This window comes from Neofelis nebulosa, chromosome 16 (genome assembly GCF_028018385.1).
Source record: "Neofelis nebulosa isolate mNeoNeb1 chromosome 16, mNeoNeb1.pri, whole genome shotgun sequence".
NCBI lineage: Eukaryota > Metazoa > Chordata > Mammalia > Carnivora > Felidae > Neofelis > Neofelis nebulosa.
In genome coordinates, this window is record NC_080797.1 from 27,986,487 (window position 1) to 28,004,102 (window position 17,616).

General features: G+C 44.2%; 1 protein-coding gene and 1 long non-coding RNA gene across 7 annotated transcripts in view; one reads left to right on the top strand and one right to left on the bottom strand.

Annotated features, from left to right (window-relative positions):
* TEX2 (testis expressed 2) overlaps positions 1-17,616 on the top strand; it is a 105,213-nt gene that overhangs the window by 17,830 nt on the left and 69,767 nt on the right. Inside the window, exon 1 of one of the 6 annotated variants that reach the window (XM_058704990.1) lies at positions 14,532-14,654. The exons of the other annotated variants lie outside the window; for them this stretch is intronic. The gene's annotated coding sequence lies outside the window, so the exon portion shown is untranslated. Of the gene's footprint in view, positions 1-14,531; positions 14,655-17,616 lie in introns of those variants that run through there. 6 annotated transcript variants of the gene reach the window in all.
* Positions 6,927-14,385, bottom strand: LOC131498111 (uncharacterized). The gene is made up of 2 exons (XR_009255288.1): positions 13,995-14,385; positions 6,927-7,096 (listed from the first exon to the last, which is right to left on the bottom strand). It is a non-coding gene; the product is annotated as an uncharacterized LOC131498111 (long non-coding RNA).

Genomic DNA, 17,616 nt, shown 5'->3' on the forward strand with positions numbered 1-17,616 from the left:
TTATATTAGTTGTGAAGGAGATATTGCGTACTTTATTATGCACAACATGACTTCAGAGTTCTACCATTTGAGAATATATGTACACATATATATATAAATAGATTTTAAAAAATAGACTTAAAAATATGTATTTTAAAGTCTATTTATTTAGAGAGAGAGAAAATGAACAAGCGGGGGTGGGGGCAGAGAGAGAGAGTCCCAAGCAGCCTCCGCACTGTCAGCACAGAGCGCCAACGTGGGGCTTGAACTCACAAACTGTGAGATCATGACCTGAGCCAAAACCAAGAGTTGGCCGCTTCGCAAACTGAGCCACCCAGGCACCCCGAGAATATATATATATTTTAAAGAAAGTGCCTTATACAAACTACATGTATTAGATCTGCATCCTGCTCTCAGGGCCTCTGCTCCACTTCCAACGGGCCTGGCATGTGAGGCAAGCCGAGGGTGGCAGCTTCTGGTCCAAAGGCAGGCCTGGGAGCACAGGTGTAGACCTTGGAGTCCTGTTGGTGGCAACAGCTCTGCGATTTCCACTTGTGGACCCCTGGTGGATGGCGACTTGCAGAGGAGCTTTTATTTAAGCCATCAAGATCTAAGAAGTCACTGCCACCCAGGGGTATTCCCCCCTTCTCTTGAAGGATCCTTTTCTTTTTTTTTTTTTTTAATTTATTTTTGAGAGAGAGAGCAAGAAGGGGAGGGGCAATGAGAGAGCGAGAGCGAGAGAGAGAGAGAGAGAAAGAGTGAGAGAGCGAGAGTACGTAGAGCCCGACGCGGGGCTCAAACCCACGAACCGAACCGTGAGATCATGACCTGAGCCAAAATCAAGAGTCAGACACTTAACAGACTGAGCCACCCAGACGCCCCAGGATCCTTTTCTTTGTTAACGGCTGGCTTGGAATTTCAGTTTCCTAAAGGAAATGCATTTTCCCAGCAGAAACAACATTATACATTGGTTCCCTGGAAAGGAGAGGTACCGTGTTCACAGTCTGCATTAGGAAGGCTTGTGCTCCTGCAAAGGATACTGCCCAGTAGAGATGATCCGGGTATAAAGCTAGATCTCACTTTCTCCTAGCAAGTGTTATAATATATTTATAATATGTTACATTCTGGAGCTAAAACCCGATGCCCAGTTGCTAAAAATATACTAGACTGTAAACGATATATTTATTTTCTGTACTGTATGGAATTTTCTGAAAAGGACATAAACAGGTTACTTAGGTATTAAGTGCAGTGTTCATTCATTCATTCAACCAATAAATATTTAAGTGCCTACTATGCACAACATTGGGAACACAGCAGTGAATAAACTAAGTTTCTGCCCTCATAGAGCATGTATTCTGTGGGCTGAGAGGTAGCAAGTAAGTAGCCATATAACACAATGTTAGGTAGTAATATTGTTCTTTAAAATAAAGAGAACCAGGAGGTAGGGAGGCCGTGCTTTAAGGATAAGGTTGTTAGGAGAGTCTTTGTCCGGAGGAGACATTAGAGTTGAGTCCTGCTGTTAATAATTTTGGGGAGTAACACTCGTCTTTCGGGCCGTGGAATTCAGTGAGGCTTCTTTGTAGAGATTTTTTTTTAAGTTTATTTGTTTGTTTTGAGAGAGAGAGGGAGAGAACATGAGCAGGAGAGGGGCAGAGAGACAGGGAGAGGGAGAATCCCAAGCAGGCTCTACACTGTCAGCACAGAGCCCAATGAGGGGCCTAATCTCACAAACCATGAGATCATGTCCTGAGCCGAGATTAAAAGTCAATGCTTAACTGACTGAGCTACCCAGGGGCCCCTTCTTTGCAGAGATTTTGACTGATTAATTTGAAGGATTTTTGAGGAGTTGGGACTTTGGTATCCATGACCTTTTGAGAGAATGACTGACCTTATCTGCTTGGTAACCTCTTTTGCTTACTATCACTTTTCCTGTGGCAAGAACAGGAGGAGAAATAAAGTTGCCTCTGGCTGTCGTCTTGGTGGTTCAAAGCCCACCAAGCATCTCCCTGCTCTCGGGTTGGCTTTGAGCTTTTGGCCACCAAGCCTGGTTTTCTGATGTTACGCATGCCTGGCGGTCTTTAAAATGAACAAACTGACTCTTCACTTGTTACTCCACAAAGTCTGACAACCTGAATGCTTTCCTTGGAAGGGTCCCCACATCCAAAGGCCAACTGACCTGAGACTGGCCATGAGTTCCAGATACAAGGACCTGGGTACAGGGTGACGGGTTATAGCTATTGGCCTAAGGCTATTCCCCCCCCCCCAATGTAGTTTTTTTTGAAGGGGCAGAGAGAGAGAGGGAGAGAGAGAATCCCAAGCAGGCTCTGCGCTGTCAGCATAGAACTCATGGGGCTCGAACTCATGAATGGTGAGATCATGACCTGAGCCGAAATCAAGAGTTGGATGCTTAACCAACTGAGCCACTGAGGTGCCCCTTTCCTGAATGTCATTTTTTTTTTTAATGCTCTATTTATTTTTGAGAGAGAGAGAGCACAAGCAAGAGAGGGACAGAGAAAGAGGGGGACAGAGAATCTGAAGCAGGCTCTGTGCTGACAGCAGTGAGCCCGATGTGGGCTCAAACTCGTATACTGCGAGATCGTGACCTGAGCCAAAGTCGGAGGCTCTACCGACTGAGCCACCCAGGTGTCCCTCCTGAATGTCATTTTTAATTGAATGTCATTTGATTTCATTGACAAAATCAATCTTCTAGGAAATAGTATATAGTAAAACCTTGGATCACAAATAACTTGTTCTGCGAGTGTTCCCTAAGATGAGCAAACATTTCCGATAAATTTTAACTTGACAAATGAGCGATGTCTTAAAAAAAAAAAAAATGAGTGATGTCTTAATAACCAGTATCTGCATAAGGGCCAAATGGACAGACCCAGTACCATACATCTTCCTTTCATCCGTACAACATCCTGTTGTTATTGCCACCTCTTTGCAGACCAGGACAGTGACGACACCTGCGAAGGGAGGAAGGGGGCTAGTCCTCCAAGGAGAAGCCTGTGTAAGGGCTTATGTGGAACTCCTTTCATCCCCACACAGCTGCTGTGAGGTAGACTTTATTCTTCCCATTTTGTAGATAAAAAACTGAAGCTCGAAAATATTATGTACCTAACTTGAGGTCACACAGCTGGTGAGGGGCTGAGCTGGGGTTTGCTCCCCATCTGAGTTGGAAAAGCATGCTCTTACCACCCTGGCAGGCGCCTGCCTCAGCTCCCTGAGGCCACCTCTCCCTTGCTCCCCTCTTCCCTCTGTAACTCCTGCTCTGCCCTCCTCCTCTTCAGTGTCCCCTCAGCCACTTTGCCAGGTCCCTGAGCCAGCAACCCACCTGAGAGTCTATGTCAGGGCTGGGTGTTGGCGGCTGGACCGTGGGCAGCAGTTCCAAGTTGAGCAGTGCTTCAAGATATTTGGAGGGCTAATAGACCGTAAGCATTTGTTGACAAAGACCTTTATACACACATCCACACATGCATTATATACATATACTGACATACATGTGTATGTGTAGGTGGCGATACAGAGGAAAATTAAACTCTCTCTAGCATATCGACACGCTTACCTTTATAAACGTTGTGTAATCAGTGTGTGTATTAGTTTGTGTTTTTTTCCTCATTTATCATGATTTCACTTGCATATTCCCCATTTCTATATAATTTACACACTCTTTGTAAGGACTATGTAATATTTCCTGTTAACATACAGGATCCTTGGTTGACTGAGGTATTAAGCTTTGTGGCCTAGCAAGGAATGTACGTGATAGCGTTTCTTCTTCAGGGAAAAAAGTTCTGAGTTTGGCTTAAGAATAAGTGGTTTTTGAAAAATTGTTCTGTAAGTTAGAGGCGGCTTATTCACCATAGTTTCAGTGGATTTTGGCTGGAAACATGCAGTAGGCATTTGATGAAAAACAAACATTTGTTTTTTCCAGATCTGAGTTTACATTTGGATCCAAATTTTATAAGCAATCACAACTCAACCTTATAAAGCATTTTTGGGTGTGATTTGTTTGTTTGTTTGTGTATGGGAGCAAGAGAGCACGAGCAGTCGGGGGGGGGGGGAGCGGCGCAGAGAGAGAGAATCTTAAGCAGACTCCATGCCTAGTGAATAGCCCAACGTGGGGCTCAATCCCACAACCCTGGGATCTTGATCTGAGCCAAAATCAAGAGTCAGACGCTCAACCAACTGAGCCCCTCGGGCACCCCTTGGGTGTGATTTATATGTCCAACCAGGCAAAAACCCTTTAAGAAGCTGAAACAGAGACAATTGAATTGACAAAGAAAACTCTTTAAAAATTAAGGTTATCTCGAGGCTAAGAATGTAATTGCTGAACTACAGGTGATAACAGAAAACACCTTCCAAAACAAACGTCCCAATTTTCAACCTCTATAGCAGAGGATCAGTGCCAAGGAAATAGCTGCTTCTTCCTCTTCCTGGTGGTGGTGGGCATTGGTAAAGGGAGTCGCCTAGACCTGTTTGCTTTGCATTTCTGCCCTTACTGGCAATGATGCCTTAGGCAAGTTTCTCAGTTTCTCTGTCTCCCATTCCTCATTTGAAATGAAAACACAATTCCAGCCTCTTAGGGCCACAAAGATGGAATGAGGAGTGTCTTGATGTCTCTGGGACTTAAATCTTCATTCAAAGTTTGTTTTCCATAACTCAGAACTTTGAGTGAATTAGTGCATGCCAAGTGAGCTGTCTGGGTGATGCCAAGATCTCCCCCTGCCCTCCCCCCACCTCCCCCGGCCAACTCCTCATTTTAGGAAACTTATTTTTCCTGCTCCATTTTGAAATTTCTTGTTTGCTGCCTGGTTTAAATTAGGGTCCCAAAAGTTGAAGATTTTTTTTGCATGTGTAGAATAGTAGATGGCATTCAATTTCTCTGAAAGACGTTCCAAAAAGTTGAACGTAGGCAGACATTTCTTTTTTTTTTTTTTTTTTAATTTTTTTTTCAACGTTTTTTATTTATTTTTGGGACAGAGAGAGACAGAGCATGAACGGGGAAGGGGCAGAGAGAGAGGGAGACACACAGAATTGGAAACAGGCTCCAGGCTCCGAGCCATCAGCCCAGAGCCTGACGCGGGGCTCGAACTCACGGACCGCGAGATCGTGACCTGGCTGAAGTCGGACGCTTAACCGACTGCGCCACCCAGGCGCCCCTAGGCAGACATTTCTGAAATGGTTTTATTACATATGTTACCTGCACAGTATCGTTAGAGGTCACTTCAAGAAAATACTTTGTCATTCAACGAATTCTCTTTCTACTGGTTTTGGGTATTTGTAAAGAATGATTAGTCTCCCTTCTGGGTGGATGTGTAATAGTATTAGTTATTGAATCAGAACTTTCAACACCTTTCTGACACTTACCTTTGGAGGCCACCAAGTGTCAGACTCAAGATGTCCCAAATTGGGGGTGCCTGGGTGGCTCAGTCGGTTAAGTGTCCGACTTTTGATTTTGGCTCAGGTCATGATCTCATGGTTCATGGGATCGACCCCTGTGCTGGGCTCTGCGCTGACAGCATGGAGCCTGCTTGGGGTTCTCTCTCTTTTCCCCCCTCTCTCTTTGCCTCTTCCCCACTTGCTTGCACTCTCTCTCTCTCTCTCAAAATAAATAAATAAACATTAAAAAACGATGTTCCAAACTGCACCTACTCCGTTCCGCCTAAACCTGATCCTTCTCTTATTCCCAGACATGATAAATGGGACCACTGACCACTGTCTCTCTTGTAAGCCTAAGGCTTGTCCTTGGAAATACCTTCTTCCTCCTTCCCTAGCCCACCCACCAAATCCCACCCATTTCATCTTCTCTCTCTCAGGCCCCTTGTCTCATCTCCACAGCCACCTCCCTTGTCTGGGCTACTGTCACCTTTCACCTAAAATGTAAGGGTGTAACTGACCTTTCTGAGTCCCTTCTTGTCCCTTTCCAGTCTGTTTTCACACTGCACCGAGTGAGCTTTTCAGAACGTGCATCTGATCACCTCCATACCTGCCTCTAGACAACATACAGTGACCCTTCAGCTGTTCCTCATTGCTCTTGATGTGGCCTTCAAAGTCCTGCATGACCTGGTCCCTGCCTACCTTTCCAGTCTCATGCTGTGTCCACTGTACCCACATTCAAGGGGCTTCTTTGTATTCCTCTGTTAGGTTGTGCTCCTGCCTCAGGTCCCTGCCTACCTTTCCAGTCTCATGCTGTGTCCACTGTACCCACATCCAAGGGGCTTCTTTGTATTCCTCTGTTAGGTTGTGCTCCTGCCTCAGGTCCCTTGCTCATGCCATGCTCCCTTCTGGACTGCCCACATTACAGTCCTGGCCAACTCAGACTCATCCTTGAGATGTCAGCCCAATTCCCACTTGCTCCAGGGACCCTTCCGTGACTGATCCTCAAACTGATTAGGTTTCCCTACAGGCTGTGCCCTCCTGGTACCCTTCATGTTACTTCAGAGCTCTTGTGTTGATTATTCGATGATATCTCTCACAGCCCTTCTCTAAGCTCCCTGAGGGCTATTCCAGTACTGCTTTGCACATTGTAAGGCAGGATACAAATGGCAAGTACTGAATGCTAAATTGTGGTCTCTGCTCTTAGAGCTTAAATCCCACATGTGCAGCTAGAAAGGTTTGGCTGAAATTAAAATGTTTGTGCAAACAGACCTGTAACAGTGCATAAATTGTGAAGTCAGGAGAGCCTTAGGGCGCCTGAGCGGCTCAGTTGGTTAAGCATCTGACTTCAGGTCATGATCTCACAGTTCGTGAATTCGAGCCCCGCATCAGGCTCTCTGCTGTTAGCATGGAGCCTGCTTTGGATCCTCGTCTCCCTCTCTCTCTCTCTGCCCTTCCCCTGCTTGCGCTCACTCGCGTGCGCTCTCTCTCCCTCTCTCTCTCTCTCTCTCTCAAAAATAAATGAAATAAACATTTAAAATAAAAGAGAGAGCCTTAGATCTACAATCAACTCCAAATTCTTGTTTTATAGACGTAATAAATTGAGAAGAAAATAAGAGCTTGTCTTTGGATGTTGTTTTTGAAGTCAGTTTCCATATGGTAGTCCCTGGAGACATTTAGATGAACATTTTGTGGGGTAGTTTACATAGGGAAAATCTGTGGTAGCAGCTGCCTGAGATGGCTAGTATAAAAGGGAAGACAGATATCAATAAAGTCACCAGGTAATCAATAACGTGGATGGAACATTTGCTACACAGCCTCATCTGATGTAGCCTCTCACTGTCTCAGGGAAGTCCCAGCTAATTGTGACTGACTTCCCTAAGATGGAAATATGTTCCCATAGCACACAAAAAGGGATGTGCAGTATTTTTAGGGTTTTCTTAAAATTTTAGTACATGCAATAGAACATTTACTTATATACAGCACTAAAGTAGGGGAGGTGGGGAGACCACGTAGTGCTGAAGGCTGATTAGGTCCTGCCGGATTTCTTTTTGCTGTAAACTGTGGTGTACTATACTATAAGAAAGTCTTCCCGATGCGGAGCATATTTCCTTAATAGGTTGATTGTCATCCCAAGCAGGCTTTGAGGGGCCTATAACAATACAACTAAGTATTTTATAGTCTGTTCTGTGAATTACTACAAGTTGCTTTGTTTTGTTTTTTAAGGTAGATTTCACACCAAGCGTGGAGCCCCAAGCGTGGATTGGGGCTTGAACTCACAACCCTGAGATCCAGACCTGAGCTGAGATCAAGAGTCGGATGCTGAATCCCGTACTGGGACTTTTTAAAAAGTACTTTTCAGGGCACCTGGGTGGCTCAGTCGGTTGAGCATCTGGCTCTTGATTTCGGCTCAGGTCACGATCTCATGGTTCATGGGTTTGAGCCCCATCACAGGCTCTGCACTCTCAGTGCAGAGCCTGCTTGGGATTCTCTATCTGCCTTCCCCCGCTCACTCGTGCTTGTGTGTGTGTGCATGCGTGCATGCTCTCTCTCCCTCTCTCAAAAATAAATAAATAAACTTAAAAAAAAAAAAGTACTCTTCATTGCTTTCCTGAGGTGTCTTTAGACTCAGGGTTCCCCCTGGAGTTGATGCTCTCCCTGGACAGACGGTGTGAAGGTCTTTGTCTTTCAGTGATGGGCTTGGCGTGCAGCCAGTGCTCAATAAATGTTGAATAGATGTAAGTCTTTATTGAAGCACAGAGCACCTGTAGAGAGCTTCTGTTGACCATGGATTGATTTGTCCTTGGAAATAACCTGAGCGAGGCAGTAAGTGCAGAGGTGTAGAGCATGGCCTTGGACCGTGAGCCCTGGCTCTGCTAGTCAGTAGTTTTGTTGCCTTGGTAAGTTGCCTAAACCAGTTTCATCCTTTTCCCACATCTGCAAAATGTGAGAAGAATAATAGTACTTACCTCTCCGAGTTGTTTGGCTTAAACGAGATCTTCTTGGTAAGGCCTTGAGGCCTTGAGGCCTGTGTAAAAGTTAACGTCTCAGCTCAGAAAGTGGCTGCATAAAGTTTTTGGATGAAAAAAACCCTTCTATTTTCTGAAGATAACCATGTGGCATCTTTATTTAAATAGAATAACTGCCAGGGCACGTGGGTGGCTCAGTAGGTTAAGTGTCTGACTTCGGTTCAGGTCATGATCTCTCAGTTTGTGGGTTTGAGCCCCACGTCGGGCGCTGTGCTGACAGCCCAGAGCCTGGAGCCTGCTTCGGGTTCTGTGTCTTCCTCTCTCTCTGCCCATCCCCAGCTCTCTCTCTCTCTCTCTCTCTCAAAAATAAACATTAAAAATTTTTTTTAATAAAGTAACTGCCAAACAGGTCTTTGAGAAGAAATAATAATATTCCGTTGGTGTTCTTTACTCCATCCTGTCCGTGGGGAGAGAGCCCTGTGGTTAATTATAACATTTCTATGCTGTCGGTGTCCAAGCTTCACAGTTTATGAAGTGCTGTCCCATTTATTCTTTCTCCTGGCAATTTGAGGGCTGGGCTTTCACCATCACGACTCTCATTTGACAGATCGGAAGATGCAGTCCCGGCGAGGCCACTCTCGAGATGCGGCACTTCCCTGCTAGTCTCAGCTGCCCCAGGCTCTGCTTTTGGGTGTTGAGTTTTTGCTGTGGGACTTTATGGTATCCTAATTACACATGGATGGCCGGAAAATGCTGCTTCTGTTTTGGCATTTTGCTTTGGCCGAGTGTACTCCCTGAGGACCCACAGAAGCTGGAGGGCGAAACCCAACAACACAGCGCTAATCATCTGGAAAGGGCAGGAAGCTGCTTCTAGGCAGTTGTTGGGCCCATGAGCAGAAGAACATCAAGATCACAACTTTACAGCATTCTCTTCTTTGAAACGTCACATGGGGCCCCAGTACAGCCATCAGGTTTATAGTGCCTCCAGAATTAGATTAGGCAGTTTGGTTCTAAGCCGTGTACTCGTATTTCTGGTTATGAACCGCTCCTGGTGCTTATTCCCCCTTATCTACCAAGAAACAGCTTTTTCTCGTTACTTTGTGCATCCACATTTGTTGTTTTTGTTTTTGTTTTTTTCATTTGCCCTTCATTGCTGCCTTCTGTCTTGCTTTTGGTCCTTGAGACAGCAATGAAACAGACCTTCAGGAATGGACAGCTGTGGAGGCCCTCCCTGGCTGGGGTCAGCTCTATACCTAGGGTCTGGGTTGGGGTCGGGTTGGGGGGGGCGGGGAAACTAGGACCAGCCCCAGGAGATGAGGCCACAACTCAAGGGGCAAACAGTGCAGTCAGGTGTATCAAAGATCAAGAGCAAAACTCAGTCCAGTTGTGTCCTATGCCCATGGAAGCAGTGGCCCACCTCTGATTCCTCATCTGAAATGAGGCTCTCTTGATTTCACAATTTATACTCTGTTACAGGTCTGAGGTAGTTCACTGATTAACCTTGACAGAGAGACACCTCCCCGCCCTTTTACTGTAGGTACAGAGCAGTCGCCTCTTACAAAGCAGTTGCTTCTAAGGCAGTGCCTTCTAACATAGATGTAGACTGGATCAACTAGTTACTGGTGCTTAGGAATGGCAGGTACTGTATTTCCAATTGACTTCCTGGTGATTTCATCACCCTTTCCCATGTGTGTGTATGTGTGTGTGTGTAAGTTAGTAAGTATAATGTGTTCCTGATATTCTAAGTTGATTTAGACCAGTGAGTCTCAATTCCATGGTAGATATTGGGGGGCATGTGTGTTCACCTACATAGGCTGTGATTACCGGGGAATTTTTTTCAAATTATTTGTCTCCTGATCCCCCCCTTCTCAATTATGATAAGCCCTGAGATGGGCAGGGGTGGTTGAGTCTTTTGCATGAACACATTTCCTAAGATTTTCTGGTACATTTCCCCTCCGCCCAATCCTAAGATTCATTTGCCCTTTGATTACTAGGAATAAGAAGGTGCTTAGAGCTGGCTAATCGGCTGTCCCACCAGTTTCCTAGGTAGAGCTGACCTAGGCTGGTGGTTCCAACCTGACACCTGCTAAGAAACCCCATGGGAGCCAGGGGGCCGTTTTCAGCATTTCAAAAGGCTTAATAGAAACTATGCATTACCCAGGATGAGGACACAAAAGCTACCCAAATCATCAAGTTTCTTTTCTTCTGTTTGGAATTGCAAGCCTGTATGGTTTCATGCTGATTCCAAGTTCTGATTGGCTGTAGGTGACATAATAAGAATTTCTGAGACAGGATTGGTCTAACTCTAGACATTGTTATTAGAGGTAGTATCGGGTCTCCCTCCTTAAACTGAATGTTCTCTCACTACCTTTTAGAATGAGGTTGACCTTGACTATCAGAGTTAAGCAACTGATTGTTTCTTGCTTACTTAGCAATGCTTATCATCATTACACCTGTGTCAGTGATTTGATTTCATAATGTTATTGTAAACCCTTTATGAATGTGGATTATTGGTTAAAATTTAGATCAGCATTGAAATGGAAAAATAGTAAACAGTATTAGCCAATCACTGTTAAACATCATTTGCTAGAATCTGGCAAAAATATGTGGCCAAAGTGGGGAAGGGACGGAAAAAAATAGGTTGGTGGAACCACAGACCTCATTCAGCACCTTCATTTTAAAAGTGGTCCTTTTAACCAGCCCTGCAGTAAAAGCAAAAAATACAACTCACAGTAAAGCACCGACTGTTAATATTTAGTCTCTGTAGCCTCCTAGGATCCTGTTAGTTGTATGTTCTTTCTTGTTTGTTTGTTTTAATGCTCACCATCCCAACTTCTGCTTTTTCATATTGCACTACAATTTATAGACCTTTCCATATTTCTGTTTTGCCCTTGTGTTTATAATTCTTAATGGTCACAGTTGCCAGAACTAAACCTGAAGTCAGACAGGACAGTCTCTAGTTTAGGTGGTTAGAGAGGCTGGAGACCAACCATTTGGTCCTTGATAACATGGCCCAATGGGCAAGGATAAAGAAGATGTGCCCCGCCTGCTGTGGATGCTGATACTAAGAATTTACATATGCTAAATGGTATTTCTTAATTTTCCCAGCAGCCCTTCTGAAGTAGGCACTGTTACCTCCATTTTTCTCCAAAAGAAACAGAGGCTTTTTGCAGTAATTTGTCCAGTCACACACTGGTAAGCAGTGTAGCAGGGATCTGAAGCTGGAATGCTTGAGTTTGAATTCTTAACCAGGTTTCTCTGACTTCAGAAAACTCCCCACCTTCCACCTTAATCTTCCCAGCACACCTATTAATGTGTATTAAGGTCACAGAGACTTGACATTAAAACAAGAGCAAATGCTGCAGGCGAGCGGGAGCTTCTGGAACTTCCCATCTGCATTAGAGTTTTGTTAGCCTTCCTGGGGGTGGAGTGGGGTGAACGGCCAGCCACATTCAGTCTTGTCTTTAGTTCCATCCTTTTGCTGGCCTTGAAGTTTCTTAGACTTGACTTGGCACAACAGTGACTGCACAAGGTCACCTGAAGCATTTATACAGTACTTTGTGGGGAAATCTTGGCTATTGGTTGCTTTTTGCACTGACCTTAGAACCTAATCCCCACTGAGGAGTGGCCACCAAGTTCCTAATTAGAAGTTATCTGTGTGCCCTGCTCTATTCTCTGGACAAATTTAAAATTTCCCCATGTTCTTGGGGCGCCTGGGTGGCTCAGTCGGTTAAACATCTGACTTTGACTCAGGTCGTGATCTCGTGGTTTGTGAGTTCGAGCCCCGTGTCGGGCTCTGTGCTGACAGCTCAGAGCCGGGAGCCTGCATCAGATCCTGTGTCTCCCTCTCTCTCTCTCTCTCTGCCCCTCCCCCACTCATACTCATACTCTCTCTCAAAATAAACAGTAAAAAATATTTTTTCCCCGTGTTCTCCCTGATGCCTTTTGCCATGGCAATGCTTGGAAGTCACCAAAGCAGTTCTGCTGCTGCATGGAGGTGCCCCAGGAGGAAGCATGTCCTCTGACGGCTACCTGGCTCCTATGTGTCTAGGGGCAGAGACAGGTCCAATTCCTCTGTATTTTTCCAGGGTCTTGCTTCTATTGAATGAGAAAATTTTGCACATGAGTTAAAACAGACTCCTGTCCTTGGGCTAGATTGGAAATTGGAGTTCAGATTCTAGAGGTCGGGTTGGAGCAGATGCATGAGAAGTGTTTCGATTTATACCCTGGCTTTTGGCTTCCCATTCTCTAGAATTGTCTCTTTCTGGAGTATGGACAGAGGCCTTCGTCCTGGAATTATCTGAATTCAGAATGTGTTTTTCTTTTGAGTTATCTTCTGCGTGGTTGGAAAGGTACATTTGTATCACGCTTAAGTTACACTGTGGATTGCATACATTTCATGGCCTAGAACCTATTTCCCATGTATTTTCCTTCAGGATAAATGGATTTTGAATTTCACACAACTGACTTACTGATGAACCTTTGAAAGTCAACTACTCTTGGTTGAGAATACACATTCTATTGATTACTTGTGTGGCATAAATGTTGTAGGGGGTCAGCTGGGAGGCTGGAGTTGTCTAGGAGGAAGGCCTGGGGTTCAATTCAAGTATCACTGGCTTCATGGAGGATGCTAGCACTTGACAAGGCAAGGCATTTCCAATACAGAGAGCTGCATGAATGGAGGTGGGAAGGAGGAGATAGTTCATCAAACCCAACCAGAACGTTGGGAACACGTTGGAGAGTAACGGAAAATAAGGTTGAGAGAGAGGGTGGCCATGTAATGTTGGACCCTGAAAGCCAAAGAGACACAAGAACAAGAAAGGTTTTTGAGCAGAAGAATGATGTGATGAGAGTAGTGTTTAAAGAAGACAAGCCTGGTGGCAGGATGCCATGTGGGTGGAGATGGGACAGGGGATGAAGCCAGAAGGAAATGTTGAGGTGTGAGGTGATAAAAGAACTCCGTCAAGAGGATGTGGGGAAGAAAAGAGGTTTGGAGAATAAAGAAGGGAACATCAGAGATGACCTTTGGGGTTGGATCCTTGGTGGTTGGAGAATCAGTGGTCCCTAGTGTGGGGTTGGGTTGGGTGGGCAGGAATGAGGGGACAAATGGATCCATTCGGTTTAGAATTAGACCTCTTTGGACCTAGATAAGATCTGTGTGTGGGTGTGGATTAGAGAGGAACAGATAGAAGAATTTCTAGCCAAGGGATGAGAATAGTGATTCGTGTGCATAATTGGGTATGGGAGACAAGACGGCAACTCCTACCACCTTCCCAGTGAATTAGGGGCAGGGCCATCTGCTTAGAGGGAGAAAGGAGGGAGACAAAACTGGAGGCCTGGATGAGAGACAAGGCCTGGAATCGCACCACTAGGAGATCTGACTAAGAAATCAGTGAGCTCATTCAGGAATTTCCTGGAAACAGCAATGTCCTAGTCCAGGTCTGCATGCTCAGATCCCTCCTGACTGGGATCTGGAGAAGTCCGTCCCCCGACCCCCCACCGCAGGTGGGATGGAGGTCCATGGAGAGGTCCATGGCAGTGGGAGTGACTCGCGGGCCTGGGGGTGGGGACGCCTCACAGGCAGTGGATAGCAGTGTTAATGATTTACAGAGGGTGGTACACATGGTGGTTTCATCTTAAAAACTAGGCCAGCCCTTCCCTTTCTCTTACCTTGCTCTCTTCCCATTTGAAAACAAAACCAAAAACGCTAGGCAGTGGAGGAGGGAGATCATTTGTCGTGAGAGGGTATGGAGTTGTGTCCCTGTAAGGATAGGTGGGAACCTGGAGGAGGAATAATTTGAATCCAAAAGAGAGTGAAGCTTTCCGTTGCCACGGCACACACACAAGTGCTGAGTATCTGCATCTCGTCTTTTGGAGACTCAGCGAACTCTCCACCTGTGTCCAGAAGAAGTGAGGGATGTTTCCACAGCTGGTCTAAGCAAGACAAGGTCTAGAAGTATTTCTTAATGTGAGATGAACTGTTTCAATATTATTAGAAAAATATTTTGACTTAATTGCCTTAGACACATCCATCAGTTCAAGTGTATTCTGGTTTCCTGTACTTGACTTGAGCAATTGCCAAGAATTTCTCTTGGTGAAGTGAGAAAATAAGACTCTAGGTTCTGTTCCATGAATATTGAATCATAGAACCATAGACATAGAGAATTTAGAGCTTTCTGGAAAATTCCTTGAAGACCAGGAGGGTCCCCTCAGTTTACAGTGAAAAAACCCAAGGCCCAGGGAGGTGAAGTGGGTGAGCTCCATCACTGTCATTTGAGTGGCATGGTCTCCCTCCGAGCTCCTGACCCTGCTGCCTCATGGCTTCACTAGGTATGAATTTTCAGTGGCTGATGCTTGTACCAACTGAACAGTTATCAGAATCTCACACTTGGGTGGAACTTTTGGACTTGGTCTATCACTAGGCTGCCTTCAGCTCAAGACCTTCCCTGTCACATCCACAATGGTGGTTGAGTAGGATGGGGGAATGTTATCTGATGGGGCCTGCAGGCAAGTTGGCATCTCTAGAAGGAACCTCAGTGTGGCCAGTTGGCCATCCAGGACCATGCCTCTGCCAGGAATGCAGTACCTTGTGACTTTGAAGATCTTCATCATGGTCTTGGGTTTCTTGCCTCCTTCCCTTTCCTGATCTTCTGTCCCTCACTTAGAATGTACTTTCAATCCCTGAGTCTCTGTGGTTAGCCCGTCAAGTCTACCAGGGCCAGCTCACATATGCCTCTGTGAAACCTTCATTCAAGTCACATTCTCTTACCTCCACCCATTACTTCCTTTCTCAGAGAGTGGAAAAGCTAAGCAATCAGTAGATACGAATGGATTCAGATATATAAACTAGGTTTTCTATAAGGAATCTACTCCTAAAATCATTTTTGCACTACATGCTAACTAATTTGGATGTAAATTTTAAAAAGTAAAAAACATAAAATAAAATAAAGTAAAAAAAATAAATAAACTAGGTTTTCTTAGTGTACTAATATGATTTGGAGGGGAAAGATCCAAATACTTGACCGTTTATTATGGCTAGGAAATACAGAGAAATTATTGTTCGTATCAGTCCATTTTTCTAAAGAGTTTGATCCTTGTATGAGGAACAGAGAACAGTATGTGTGTTGTATATGCTATTGTCCTCATTTTCTGCAATGATTTCAGAGACTGATGCTCTTATGCTGATGAAATGGGGAAGGCCTCCTTGGGAAGTATAAAACCCAGAACTGTAAAGTTAAGAGACTGAGAGATTCAACACCTCAAAACAGAAAACTTTATATATTTAAAAATTAAGTTAAAAGTCAGATCAGAGATGGGGGAAAATATTGCAACACACAGGAGAGAAAGTGGTAACTGTCCATGACTCATAAAGTGAGTAGGAAAAATGCTTGAGCAAAGAAGTATGAATGACTGGTTAACAGAAGAAGGGAAACAGAGGGGGGAAAGCTTGAAGTGATTATCAAAACATTGAGATGCCTTTTTACTATCAATCAGATGGACAAAAATTAAAAACGATGTTCAGTCTTGACAAAAGTTCAAGGTGGATGCTTCATACATCGTTAGCAAATTGGGCGAATTGGCAAGACAGTTCCAAAATTGTAAACAGGCACCTCCTTTGAGCCATCACTTCCACCTCTAAGAATGTACCCTACAGATAGAGTTGCACTTGTATACAAGATTTATAGGAAAGGCTTTTCAAGATGGCATTGTTTCTGATAGTGAAAACTCAAAAAAACCCTTCAATTTCTATCAAAGGAATGAGTAAGTGGATGATGGTATATCTGTACTATGTGGAAAAAGCATATGCGTGTGTGCGTACCTGCTGACTTATATAGATAGGCATGGGGAGAAGTCCAAGAAATAGTAAGTGAAAAACAAACTGCAAAGCAATCTGTATAGTATGATCTCATTTAAGACAAAAAAACCAGAAACAGTTTTATGTGTTTGTGTGTGTTGATAAATGCAAATAAAACGAGTGGAAGGAAGGATACATTCTAAACTGTTGATTCGAGGGGAGCAGGAGAAAATTTCACTTTTCTTCTGCATACATCTGTTTTAGAAGGTTTCTACAATGAGCTTGAAAACTGTTTTTTCGAACATTGTACATATGCTATTTAACCCCTAATACCGCTTCTAAAACTATTTACTGAGGAGATAATCAGAGAGACAGTCAAAGGCTGTGTATCTGTGTATAAAATCATAATGTATTGTAGCATTGTTTATAACAGCAAAAAATTCCAAGTGATGTGGATGTGATGAAATGGTTCTGTTGTGGAATATTCATTTTATCTAGCTATTTAAAATCATGTGTAAAAGAATCTCTGTTGATGTGAGGAAATACTTACAAGCACAGATAACATTTAAGGAATGCTTGTTCTATACCAGGGACCATGCTCAGTGCCTTACATAAATTGTTTTATTTAGGGGCGCCTGGGTGGCGCAGTCGGTTAAGCGTCCGACTTCAGCCAGGTCACGATCTCGCGGTCCGTGAGTTCGAGCCCCGCGTCAGGCTCTGGGCTGATGGCTCGGAGCCTGGAGCCTGTTTCCGATTCTGTGTCTCCCTCTCTCTCTGCCCCTCCCCCGTTCATGCTCTGTCTCTCTCTGTCCCAAAAATAAATAAAAAACGTTGAAAAAAAAATTAAAAAATAAATAAATAAATAAATAAAAAATTGTTTTATTTAATCTGAACACTCTTTTACCGTTCCCATTTTACAGATGGAGAAACAGAGGCTTAAGACCCTTAAACAGAGGCTTTAATTTGCCTGAGGGTCACACTCCTCCCAAGTTATTGGAACTGAAGCCAAAGGCCTCATTGATACCCATGTGCTAGTTTACTTCTCTGTGGAGTCTTGTGTATAAAAACAGATCGCATGTATACATATGGTGTGACTCATTTTATAAAAATGAATCTTTTCTGTAACTTAGTTTTCTCATGGGTAAGGTGGGGGAGGGAAGGGCTAGTACAATTTTCTATTCCAAAGATCGTGATTTTATTTTAAAGATTGGCATGCATTTACATGTAATTTTTTTTCCCACATTTTGGAAGTATTTGGTCTAAAATTAGAAAGTAAAAATTACTGATATGCCCATTATATAGAGAAGACTGGCATTAATGCTGCCTGCTGCCCTCTTTTTTTTTTTTTTTTTTTTTTGAGAGAGAGAGAGAGTGAGTGCGAGAGCATGGGGGAGGGGCAGAGGGAGAGAGAGAACCTTAAGCAGGCTCCACGCCCAGTGCGGAGCCAGACACAGGGCTCCATCTCAGGACGGTGAGATCATGACCTGAGCCCAGATC